Here is a 14,272-nt window from a genome sequence, read left to right on the forward strand (position 1 = left end):
AGCTAACCTGTGGTTACAAGTTAGGATGCTCGCACATCCTGCTTGCCTAAGACATTCATAGTTTTAAAACCTTTTGTTCTCATAAAGTCCTTCTCCATACTCCTTGTTTGGGTTATAAATTACGTATCACCCCACTGACACTATTTAAAGAGACTTCTTGTCCATTCTAACCATAGTTAGGCTAACCAGGAGTTTTTATTATTTCACCTTTGCCAAAGCAGAATCCATAGTTCACTCTTTCTCAGAAGGTGCATCTCTTCCATAATCCTGATTTTAACTGGGGGTTTCCATTCAAACTTCTTAAATAAGATGCTTTAGGTTTCTAGGGATTGGCAGTTGCCCTCAGGGCGGCTGCTGGCTGTAGCATGTTTACCTCTCCGGGTTCATGCTTTTCCTTAGTTCTTTGCCTCTAAGGATTTTCTTTACTTTATTGTGAACTCAGCTATATGTTTAAAAGGATGTTGTAAATCTTTTATCCAGAATATTTAGTTGTTTGGTTGCAGGAATTCTTTCCCTTCGAACAAAATCCCTAGACTCCTCATAAGTATGAAGCTAACAGCATGTGGCATTGGAAGAGCCAAGTACTCTGGTGCTGACATCGGCCAGAAACTTAACACATTTCCACTTGAGAGCTCTCATTTATCCCTACTTTGCTGAAAATAGGAAGACAATTTAGTTGAAGAGAAAAGTTAATTACCTTTGAGTAGTTTATTTTATCCATATAGGAACTGAAAGCATAAAGAATAATCAGTTTTTTCTATCAAAGGAAGTAGACAAGTGCCAGCACGGAGCATGGGTGATCTCATCACCCATCTTCTAGTCACACATCTTGTAGACAAAGGAACTGATGGGCTGAAAGGCAGTAACTTACTAGTAGCTTATAATTGTAAGTCGTAGGGCTAATGTTTGAACCTGTGGTCTGCTATCTCAGATATCCACGTTCTTAACACATACTTCGTATGTCCCTTGACACAATTATGTACATTCCTACATCTCAACTGCTTAGGCATATTCCCATGGGAAATAGTAATGTATTGTAGTCTTCGTAGTGTTTGGGAGTCATTCTAAATATCTAAAAGCCACTCAGTAAATGATGCAAAGAATACAGAGGATTTTTTTAAATTAAAAGAACATTAGTCTTTTGATAGACTATTACTATTATGAGAAAATAGAGTTCTTTGAACCTATAAATGCTTTTCATTTAAATTCCATCTCTTTTCTCATTCTGTTCCACTGCCATGGAATAGTCTTTATTTGTTTGCCTGAAATATTTTTGCCTAGCCTCTTAACTCAGCTCAAATGTTGAAGACTGCCCTGAATTCCATCTTTCTCTTAGATTTGTTCCAACAGAATAAATGAGTTGTTCATTTTTGTTCTCATAACGTTTTTAAATCTATAAATATTATATAGCTTAAAATTAAAACAAGATAGCTTGTTGAGCTACACAAATCATCATTTTATAGGTAAGATGTTTGAATAGCAACAATTTCTTCTGTTTCTATATCTAAATTTATTATGTGTATGTATACCAAAATAGATGTAGGGATAGGGGCAATGCATTCTTTACCTTTGTGTCTTTAATTTAGTGCCTTAACATATAATCAAAATATGATTGTCACATCAATTGAATTCTCATAGACCAGAAGCCATCCACCACATGGCCCTCCACCAATCAGAACCAATACTACATCAAGGCCTAGCTAAAGATGTGCTTATATTATCTGCTGCATATCAGCCCAGCCTATGCCCAGGGTACATGTAAAAAGAAACCAACAACAGTAAAGCTTGGAGTATCAATTATTTCTCATTCATATAAACATGCTTTGGTCCTCTGAGATACTACACTCTGTCTTTTTTAACGTCCATTCACATAGCCTAACTGTAGTCCCATTACAGTTCTTCAGATAACTGACTGCGACTGCCATGGCTGCTCCCAAGGAACTGATCTTCTAAGCACCAGATAGCCTCATCTTCTTAATCTATCTAACTAACCTTGTTTTGGATGGCCTGTGTTTCTTTCTATCAGTAGTATTCTATGACTTTTTGTTTACTTGTATGTTTAGAACTAAGTTCTCTATTCCTGGTATTGTACAATCATAGCAGAGAATAGGCCTATCCCATCTTTCAACTCTATATAGCCCATCATTTGATAGCATATTGATCATGACAGTATGAAATACCAAGCCATTTCCTGTAGTTTAAAACAACAATATAAACCAAAGCTTGGGGGCCATGATATCAGAAGGACAATTTACATATGTGGATTTTTAAGCACAGCCCTGTATCAGAACTACATATAGAACTTTTAAAAGACAGTAGACTTGCACCCTATAGACTCAGTGACTATAGCGATTTAAATGTGGAACCTTTAAGAAGAATTTGGGAAGCAATATCAAACGGTAGTAAGGAAAATATCCGGACCCATACTTTCTGGATTCAAGTCCAGACTCATGTAAAGTTATAAATTATCTTAACCCTCTATTCTCATATCCAAAAAAGAATAATGACCTTGATGGAGTATAATTATTAAATCATGAATAAATTAATGGGATTATTAAATTAATATGATAATGGAAGAAGCTAGAAAATAGTACATGCTTAATGAATATATTCTTATGATCTGAGTGTGTTTAAATCCCTGCTGTTTCTTCTAACCCAGAGGCAGAGAAAGCCATGTTTTCATGGTATGACAGCATAGCATAGTCAACTCTGTCAAGATGAATGCAGAACAGATGACCCCATACCTTTCCTGGGCAAGAGTTCTCTGTTTGCTTGTCACCACAGTGTACCACACAGGCTTCATGACACAAGTGGTCATTGAATATGACTTCTCCTAGACAATTAGTGCCTCTCCTTTCCTTCTCATAGGTTTGTCAATATAGGCTTGTAAAGCTTTCATATTACCAAGCAAGAGTATTCAAAAATCACAACGATGTTTATTGTTATTAAAAAGCATTATAATATTACATAAGTATAAAATATAGGCTCAGGATAAATAATAAGCCTAATATTTAACAACCTATAACCTCTCTCTGTTTTTATGACAATGTTTAATTACATGTTTATTAGTTACAGATAGGGGAATTTTTTCAATGGTAAATATCATCACTTTTTGCCTGAACCTTCACTAGCAACCCTAATTATGTGTGTGCACAGAAACTCTCCAAATATGGCAAAAGCTGTCTGAATAGGAAAGAATGCCACTCTTGATTTACGACTAAATTTTAGCATATCGAGTTTATATGGCTTTTATTTACCACAATGAGTTTGTTTTGAAGTCCACTTTAGTAAAAATTCAGAATAAAATACCTATATTTTAGGAAAAAATACAATGTATTTTCCCACATAATTTTTATTTGTTTTAGCTAATGCTGATTAGACACCAGGGGAATATCCATCAGTAGTTAATGCTAATAAAGACACCAGAGCCTTCTCTCCACTATTAATCTATGGGTAATAGAAGGACCATTTCTTAAGTACACACAGAAGAAAGAATCGAAAAAATACTGACTATGACACCAAATGGATTGCCTTTCTCCCACACTGCTGTGCCCTTGTAACCTAGGGCATGTAGAGCAGGCTGGCAGCCATCGCATTACAGATTTAAACGTGCTGGGATCTCTTGGTCCTGTAGCAGGTTGCCTGATGGATTGGGGAGTAATGTACTTGAAGAGTGCATTACTGAGCTCTAGACTAATGGCCACCTCTTGCCCATGGCCTTTATGGTAGATCATTCATTGTGCTGCCTCATCAGCTTCCTGCCAGTCTGTATCTGGCATGAGCACTGCCTGTTCCAAAGCTGATTAATACACTGGGAACACATCCCACTGCAGGTTTCCACATGGATTACACAAAACAGGGATGTTCTAGTGCTGTAGATACAACAAAACTGTTCTTTCATACATATAACAAAAAACAAAACCTTAGCCATCCAAATAAAGAATTGCATGAATTATAGATTGCTATACATTGTTATCCATTTTAATTGGCATGCTAAAGGAATAATAACACACATTAAATATCTCAGGATATGATATCTCTTCAAACTTCAATTTTCCAAAGTTGAGTATATAACATAAGGCAAAAGAAACAAAAATAGCAGATCACATGCAACTCAAGACTAAGTGAAGACTATAGGAGAATTTGGAGGAAATCTGTAAAGTTAGTGGTAACTGGTGTAATAAGAAACAAATGCAAGTTCAGTCAGCTCTGAAAGGCTAAAATTCAGGCAGATGTGTAAGGTGAGTATGCCAGGTTAGAAAGAAGCATGAGCAGAAGCATAAGAAGCATGGCTTGTAGAACGAATGCAAGCCTGACTAGAGCAGTGAGCATGTGTGTGGTGATGCAGACTCAATGCTGGTGATGAGGAGTTCTGCTTCTGGCCGTGTGATAGACGGAACTGTCTTCAACCAGATGAAACCCTGAACATGGAATCCCATGGAAGGAGGGGCATCCTTAAAGGAAAAGAAATGCTATGTGAGGACATAGTAAGTTGGCCACTTGCAGACCAAGAAGAGACCTTGGAATTGCTAGTCTCCAGAACTGTGAGAAATAAATGTTTGCTGTTTAGGCCCCCAGTCTAAGGCATCTTATCATAGAAGCTACAGACAGTAATTAACATGGATGTTATATCTTTTATTTTTCCATATACTTTATTTTGATTGATTTTTTCTTTACTCAATTAATCTCAGATCCCACCCATGCAACTTCACATGTTCTTTTTCTATCACTCTCTCTTTCAAAAAATAAAAAACCCTAAAACAAGAAACAAGAACAGAAAACTAATTTTTTTCCTTTGGGAGTAGCTGTCAACTGGAGACAGCTTCTGGGTTAGGGATGGGGTCTGTGACCACTTCTCTCAGCACAGGGACTCTCGTCTGATGTGTGCAGGCCCTGTGCATGCTGCCACAGTCTGAGTTCATATGTGTGCCAGCCTTGTTGTGTCTAGAAGGCCTTATTTCCTTGCTGTCCTCCATCCCCACTCTTACAGTCTTTCTGCTCCCTCTTCCAGAGTACCCTGAGCCCTGAGGGGAAGGATTTGATGGAGACCTCCCATTTAGGACCAAGTGTTCCAAGATCGCTCATGCTCTGCACATTACCCAGTTGTGGATCTCTGTATTTGTTCCTGTCTACTGTAAGAGGAAGCCTTTCTGATGATGGCTGAGCAAGGCACTGATCTATGAGTATAGAAGAATGTCACTAGGAGTCATTTATGATACTGTTCCTTTAACAGAACAGTAGTATTTGTTTTTTCCTTAGGTCCATGGACTGTGGGATCTCAGGCCCTTGGCCACCTGAGCAGTGCCTGGCATGGGTTCCATCTCATGGAGTGGCCTCACATCCAGTCTTACAACTCTGTGCCACTATTGCACTAGTGTATCTTGCAGACAGGTCATGATTGTAGATCAAAGTGGTTGTAGCTGGGTTGGTGTCTACCTTTCTCCTCTGGTAGCACGCAGAGTACCTTCCAGTACCAAGAGCAGTAGTCAGTAGGGGTGAAGGCTCTAGTTAGCACCTGCTCGACTATTCCATGTTCAGAAAGTTGTATAGGTGTTGTCTTCTTCAACAGAGCCTTAGAATCAGGTCATAGAGAGCAACGAATACCTTTGCCAATAGCATGGGTTGTTTGGGGGCTCCCATGGGACCCTGTGGCCAACCACTCAATTTGATATAACCCATTCCTGGCACTGGAGGTTTCATTTGGTGGTAAAGAGAAGTCTAGTTGTGACTTTGTCTCTCCAGTTATTTGGTGATTCCATTCATATGTATGTATGTGTGTATATGAAAGATATGTATGTATATATGTATATATATATATGTATATATATACATATAATGTACTATAATAGAGTTTCATATGACTTCTCAAATGATCCTTAGTTTTAGCAGTCCCTCCCCATAGTCCTTCCCTAACTCCTCTCTTCCCTCCCATCCCAGTCTCCCCGCTACCCCCATCAAGTAATAACTATCTATTCTATTTCTCCTTCCTAGGGATATTTTCACCCCCAGTCTCATACTCTATACCTACTATCTGTGGTCGTATGGATTGTAGCCTGCTTATCAAAGAATTAACAGCTACCATCTACATATAAATGAATATATACCATGTCTTTGGGTCTGGGCTACCTTACCCTGAATGATTTTTTTCTAGTTCCATCCATTTACCTATGAATTTCATGTTTTTAGCAGTGGAGTAATATTCCATTGGATAAATGTTCCAGATTTTTTTTATCCATTTATCCATCAGTGGGATCTAGGCTAATTCCAACTTGTGGCTATTAGGAATAGAACAGCTGTGAACATGGTTGAGCAAGTGTCTCTGTAGTAAGATGTGGAATCCTTTGGGTATATACCCAAGAATGGTATAGCTAAACTTGAGGTAGATCTCTTCCCAGCTTCCTGAGGAACTATCACACTGATTTCCATAGTGACTGTACAAGTTTGCACTCCCAATAGCAATGGATGAGTGTTCCCTTACCTCACAACCATTGAAGTCTCACTGGATATACAGGCCATACTTAAGGGCAGTCCCCATGCACAGGTAGTAGATGGCCAACACAAAACAAACTCAATGGTATTTTGGGAGAGCTGTTTGTCTGTTTACATATTTTTGTCTCATAATGCTTTGACTGGGTTGCTTTTATTTTTTTACCCTACAAGTCTTTTACTTATATATTATGGTTTCCAATTTTGTGTCTTTGTGAAATTTCTGTGTATTCGAATGTGTGTGTCTCTGCATCTGTGTTTCTTATAATTTCTCTTTCACTTTTTTTCTGTTCATTTGTTTGTTTTATCCTATTCAGGTTTGTTTGTTTTTATTTTATCTTGTTATTTTTCTTATATCTTTTTTAGACATCTGTTTTTTTTAATAAGAGAGAACAAAATGGTATAGGTTTGGGTGGGTGAGGAGGTGGGGAGGATCTGGGAGGAGCTGCAGGAGAGAAAACCATAATCAGAAAATATTGTATGAAAAAACTCTAATTTAAATGAAAACAGAAATAAACACAAAGAAGCCTACAAAAATTAAAATAAAAAAAGAAGCAGAAGACCAATTGGAAAAAAAAAAAAGCCAAAGCAAAGGAAAATGAAACAAAAATGCTATTGAAAAAAATAGTAAATGGAGAAAAAATTCATTTTCTGTTGGTCAACTACTCCTGAGCATGGGGCCCGCCCTGAAGTGTGGTTGATATAACTAGTGAGACTCCATTGGAGAAGCTGATTTTCCCAAAAGGTATCAATTTCAGATAGCTTCTTGGTTAGGCATGGGACCGCATGTCTACTGCCCTTCAGTTCTAGGACCTGTGCAGGACTTGTATGAGTTGTCACATTCTCTGAGTTCATATGTGTATCAGTCCCGTTGTGTCTGGAAGACACTTTCCTTGGTGTCATCCATCCTCTCTGGCTCTTTCTGCCTCTTCTTCCACATAGATTCCTGAGCCTTGAGGGGAGGGGTGTAATAAATATATCTCATCTAAATCCTAAATACACCAAAGTATCTCACTCTACATGTTGCCTGGTTGTCTGTCTCTGTGTTAATTCCCATCTCCTGCAAGAAGTTTTTCTGATGTGAGTTGAGCAATATCTGTTGTATCCCTAGTCTCTCCAGGACTTTTATCATGAAGAGGTGTTAGATTTTGTCAAAGGCCTTTTCTGCATCTGGTGAGATGATCATGTTGTTTTTATCTTTCAGTCTGTTTATGTGGTTACTAATTTATGTATATTGAGCCATGCATCTCTGGGATGAAGCCAACTTAGTCATGGTGGATGATCTTTTTGAAATGTTCTTGGACATTTGGTTTACAAATAGTTTATTGAGAATTTTTTCATCTATGTTTATAAGGAATACTGGTGTATAATTTTCCTTTTTCTTGGGTGTTTATATGGTTTTGGTGTTGGGCTAATAGTGGCTTTTTTAAAAAAATGGAAAATGTTCCTTCAGTTTATATTTTGACAAATAAATAAGGAACATTGGCATTAATTCTTTTTTGAAGGTCTTATAGAATTTTGCACTGAATTCATCTGGCCCAGGGCATTTTTGGTTGGGAGACTTTTAAGTATTACTTCTATTTCATTAGGGGTCCTGGGTCTGTTTAAATTTCTTACTTGATCTTGATTTGTCTTTGGTAGGTTATATATATAAAGAAATTCATTCATTTATCTTAAGTTTTCCATTTTTTCAGAGTACATATTTTTAAAGTTTGTTCCTTATGGTTATCTCAATTTCCTCAGTGCCTATTGTAATATCCCCTTTTCATCTCTAATTTGATTAATTTTGGATGTTCTTGCTGTGTGTCTTTAGTTAATTTGGTTAAGGGTTTGTCATTCTTGTTAATTTTCTCAGAGAACCAAGTCTTTATTTCATTGAATCTTCTTATTATTGTTTGTTTGCTTGCTTGCTTCTATTTCATTGATTTTAACCCTGAGTCTGATTATTTCTTGCTATCTACTCTTTTGGGCTGTTATTTCTTCTTGTTGTTCTAGAGCTTTCATGTGTGTTAAGACATTAACATGAGATCTCTCTTGTTTTTTGAAGTGGGGACCTAGTGCTATGAACTTGCCTTTTAGAACTGCCTTCATTGTGTCCTATAGGTTTGGGTATGTTGTGTTTAGATTTTCATTCACTTCTAAACGCTTTTTATTTCCTTCCTGATCTTTGTCTTGATCAATTTTTCATTTGGTAGTGAGTTGTTCAGCTTCCATAAATTTGTGTACTTTCTGCTGTTTTGTTGTTGATATCCAGCTTTAATACACGGTGTTGAGATAGCATGCAGGGTATTATTCCAATTAACTTTTTATTAATAAGGTTTCTATTAATTGTTGAGACTTGTTTTGTGTTCTAGTAGATAGTCAACTTTGGAGAAAGTTACATGATCTGCTGAAAAGAAAATGTATTCTTTTGTGTTTGGGTGAAATGTTCTGTAAATATCTGCTATATCCATTTGATTTATGATGCTATTGAACTCCTGCATTTTCCTGTGTCCACCAGGGGCCCACAGCCACTGAGACCCAAGCAAACACACAGAGACTTATATTACTTATAAACTGTATGGCCGTGGCAGGCTTCTTGCTATCTAGTTTTTATATCTTAAATTAACCCATTTCTATTCATCTATAATTTGCCACATGGCTTGTGGCTTACTGGTACTTTACATCTTACTTCTCATGGTAGTGGCAGTAGCTGGCGGCCTCTCCTGACTCAGCCTTCCACTTCCCAGAATTCTCCTCTCTCCTTATCCCACATATACTATACTTCCTGCCTGGCTACTGGCCAGTCAGCATTTTATTTATCAATCAATCAATCAGAGAAACACATTCACAGCATACAAAAGGACATCCCCAGCACTTCCCCCTTTATTTTTTTTCAAAATGGAAGGTTTTAACTTTAACATAGTAAAATTACATATAACAAAACAATTATCAAGCAAGAATTATAGTTATAATATCTAGTCTATTTGTATTTGGCAAAATTAAAGAAGATATCCTATTTATCTTATATTTGTGAGTTTAAGGTTTCATATCTAACTTATCTATTATCATAACTAAGGAAATTATAACTATCTAGTCTTCAACTATATCAAAGACCCCAGAAGGATATAATATTACCTGAGAAATGGGAGAAGGATGCAAGCAACTTTCAGGAGTCTTGCAAGAGTAGACAGAGACAGCTGGCAGCCTGGTCAGTCATCCAAAGTTCCTCTGTAAAGTTGGGCCATCTGTCTTCAGCCCACAGGCCTAGAGTCTCTCAGTCACTTCTCTCTGTGTCCTGTAGAATGTCTGGCAGTTTCCTCTGTGAAACAAGAACCTGAAGGACCATTTTGCCAAACAAAGTTTAGTGGTCACCTTCCTATGGGTCCTGCATGTCCAGTTGATCAAGCAGTCCAGGCAAAAACAGTTTCTTGCCCAAATGGCTATTTTTGTCAAGGTGAAGATAAACTCAATTTAGAGTGTCTTCAATGCCCATCCTCCTCTCTGAAGTAAATCGGTGCTGCCAGGAGCAGACATGCCTTACTGTCCAGAAAGTCTAAATTTTTAAAACATTTTAAATGCCATATTCTGTCAGTCTTTGAAGTGTTTGAAGGTTATCTATCTATCTGAAATATATCTATGTATACCTAGAAAACTTAACTAACATGGCTACAAGTTTGACTATCATAGAAGACTAATTATTAATCTGTATTTTTTAATTATTCATTACAATCTAAATGAGTTATATAAGCATACCTCAAACAAGAGTAGAAATATATATACAGTATAACAAAATTAAGTTTATTTTTGTATCAATAAACTAAAATCTATAGCAATGTAAAACATTTTAAACAAGTTGCTCTTTAAAAGTAGATTCAATAATCTACCCTTTCATCCTATCCTATCTATATCATATCCCCTTTTTTTCTTTAGAAAGATACGGCATTTATAATCAACCTGCTTTAAATAAAAATATTGGTTTTTCTCTGTCCCACACCAGAGGGCTCTTCTGATATAGGACTGAAGAATCTCTCAACCTTTTTTTTTTCAGCAGTATGTTTGGGTTTAGAGAAGGAGTGAGCCAATTCCATCTCCAAAGCCAGTTTGGTATAGTTGGGAATTTGGGCTTAGCTTCTCATACTACTTCCTGCTGGATGAGGGCGCTGTATTCTTATGGGGACAGAAAGAAATTTTTTGGATTATGGAATAGTCTGTGAGCTGTATTGTCTGAGCCCGTTGCCTTAAAACTGTTCTGGATGTTGGATCATCTGGCCATGGTTTCATTAGAGACCTTTTGGGCAGTCTTGGCTGGTCAAATCTGATGTATCTTAATCTGGAACAAATCCATAGCCTCTTGCTTCCTATGGAAACAAAAGCAGAGCTTCCTTTCCAAAGCAACATATCCTTACATGCAAATTTTGAAGTCAGAGTACCTTTAAATATACATATTGGTTTAACTGAGCATCCTTTACAATCAAATGTCTTTCTGCAGTTAAAAATATCAAAGACAACACAATCCAGATTCTCTGTATAATATCCATCTTTACATGCCTTATTTTTTATATTACCTTTACTGTCTCTTTAAAGACTATTTTTAAAAACTATTTCTCCATATAACTGCATATATTACTTTTTTCTCTTCCAAGCCTACGTACATTTTTACACACATTGTAAACTATTCCATCTGAATCTGTCTTATTGTGAACCTCTTGCTTTAAACTGCAGCATTTCTGCCCACCTCAGCTTCCCAGCATGGTGGTGGTACGTTTACCGCCAGCTCTAGATCTGTGAGCCATGTGTACCATCAACTCTCAGAAGCAGTGGGTCTATGCTTCTATCAAAGCAGCATATAGCCCAGAAACCTCTTTTTTTTTTTTTTTGGTCTGTACTAGCAAAGGCTAAATCCACATAACTCTAACTCCAGCAACATTTCTGTTTAGTTTTTGTTTGGATGACCTGTCTATTAGTGAGAGTGGGGTACTGAAGTCACCCACTGTCATTGTGTGAGGGTCCATATGTGACTTTAGGTGTAGCAGCATTCCTTCTATTGCTTTGGGTGCCTTTGTGTTTGGTGTATAAATATTTAAAATTACAATATCCTCTTGGTGGATTTTTTTTCCTTTAATGAGTATGTAGTGTCCTTCCCTATCTCTTCGGATTAGTTTTGGCTTGAAGTCTATTTTGTATGATATTAAAATAGCTAAACCTGCTTGCTCCTGGATCTATTTGTTTGGAATACCCCCCTTTTCCCATTTTTTTTTTTTACTATAAGGTGATGTCTACCTTTATGGAGAGATGTATTTCTTGGGTGCAGCAGAAAGATAGATACTATTTTCCTTTTTCTAAAGCTTTCAAAAGAAGCTTTTATTTATTTTCTTAGTATGTACATTACAGAAAATAAAACGTAAAAAGCCAAGAACAAAGTCACCCAGTCACAAGAAGTTCAGCTTGATGTGTCCTTCTAGATCCTGCAAGTGTACACACATTTAGGGAATTGAGATTATACAGTATATACCATGCTTTCCCCCACACGCACATTGTAAATATCACCAATGAAGAACCCCACACTACATGAGTATTTTGATAACCAAGACTACACCAGGTCACCTCAATCTGTCAGACAAAATTGTAATTCTGTCTTCCTTGGCAACAGGAATTTCATAGAAGACAAAAATGGCAGCAGGCCTCTAGATAGAAGTCCTGGTGAAGTTACAATTAAAATTCTGCATTTCTCAATGCTTAGCTTACAAGGAAACAGAGCAACAGACCACACAAAGTACAGCATTCCAAAGTTTATCATCAGATCTATATACTAAAATATGAGGAAGAAGGCGTGTTCCTGCTCAATAAATGTATTCCTATAGAATACTGAAGATGCACCTAAGGCAGGTGTTCTCAGGGTGCCAATCTAACACAACACAGCACTGTAGATCTCACCCCATGAGCTTCCTTCTGCCCCTCCACAGTCAGCTCAGCAACATGAATTAACTCCCTGTCCAGATATGGCTCAACAATTCTATGTTCAAGATGAGCCTTTTCCGTCAATTCTTACGTATTCACCATATGCTGTCCTTTAGGCCATTTATAAAGTTCAGATGTTGTGGGATGAACTTTGTGCACAAGAAACACAAGTATTTTACCAGAAATGCATATATGGATCCCTGAGTACAGTTATAAACTGTCTTCTAGATGTGGTGGTTCTAGCAAAGAGCCCTTCCCTTGTTATTTTATAATACTATGTTGTCTGTATCTTTTCATTAGGAAATTGAGTTAATTAATGCTGAGAATTAATGAAAACTATTGGGGTCCAGCCCCTCAATAGCATTCTCCCAGGGTCTGTAGAAGAAACTACAAACAGCTGATAATCTAATCTTAGATGATATGAAATGAATCTACATACACAAAACTCTTTAGTCTATTCATTTTATTCTTCTGAGTCAGTTCTCTCTCTACACAGCATCTATTTTGCTCTCTTACTCAGCTCCTTTATTGTCTTATATCTCTCTACATTTTCCCGCTGTTCCCTCTAAGTGCTATCTTAATTCCTTCATCTAGTTCTGCCCCATCTAGGTTCTCATCCTCTAGTTCTTTCCCATCTTAGCTCTTCTCCCATCTCCTTCTTTCTCCTCTTGTTCTTCTTCATCTTGTTCCTCCCCACCTGGCTCTTCCTCATCTTCCATCTCATCCTTCTAGTTCTCTCTTCTAGTCCTCTAATCTACTTCTTCTCAAATCTCTGAGGTTTACAGTATATACCCATGCAATAGCAATGCTCTGACCAAGGCAAGGTCACCAGGCCTGGATTCCCTCAGGGTCAAAAGGAGGGCCAATAAGATCCACACAAAAGAGCAATAATTGTCAGCCATCAGCTGCAACCCAAAAGGGAAGTGGCTAATGGGGAATGAATCAACTGAGGGCTAAATTCGGTTAATATCTGAGCAAAGGGGATTTTATGTGCTCAAACTATGTTCTTAGAAGTAGTTAAAGTGTTAGGAGTCTATCAGTGATGAGTGAAAATAAAACTGCCTTCTTTTTTCCTTTGGCCTCTTATCTATTCAAGTTATCTTGGCTGTCATTGTTTTCTGGCAGGGTGGGGGAAGTGTAGCTAGGTACCCTGTGTCACAGCTTGATGTACCTGTAGTAGAAACCCTTTAGTTCTTAATTGATCTAGAGCAGAGGTAGCAGTTGGAAGAAAAAAAGTTAAGCTTAATTAGCACATCTGCCAGGTCTGGGCAGTAGTCTCAGTGGATGTTTATCTAAACTGCAGTCTATTCTTGTAGAATCTAGGAGGTATCTCAGGTAAGATACTTTCATCTGTCTGGAGATGGTTCTGGCCTGATGTTGCTAATGATGAAAATTACAGAGGCTTGAAATTGGGTGTCTGGCTGTGTTGATGCTTTTAGCACAGTTGGGTATGGTTGTCTAAGTATTCCAATAGCATATGGGAAATTATGCCCAATGAATGATCAACACACTGTTCTAGAAATGGAGATACTACAATAGCATGCAAGAAGTTCATTGCAGGAAAATGGCTAATATTCAAGAGCCAATATTACCAAAACTTCCTTGAGTCTTGGCTTTAACTCTGGAAGGCCCTTGGCTTCTTCCAGGTATTAGCTTTTGGTGTAGCCACCTGAATTCCTACTTTATATTTCTGCAGCTCCCAGCAGAGAATTATCAATCAGCAGTGTTTAGTGACTCCTGTTATTTGGTTGTTATAATGTGGGGCTTTTTCGCCCTCTTTCAACTTACTCTGCTGGGATTATTTGTTCCTTGTGTCTTCTTGGGTGTAGTTAACCTCTTCAGACTG

This window comes from Peromyscus maniculatus, chromosome 5 (genome assembly GCF_049852395.1).
Source record: "Peromyscus maniculatus bairdii isolate BWxNUB_F1_BW_parent chromosome 5, HU_Pman_BW_mat_3.1, whole genome shotgun sequence".
In the NCBI taxonomy this organism is placed as follows: Eukaryota; Metazoa; Chordata; class Mammalia; order Rodentia; family Cricetidae; genus Peromyscus; species Peromyscus maniculatus.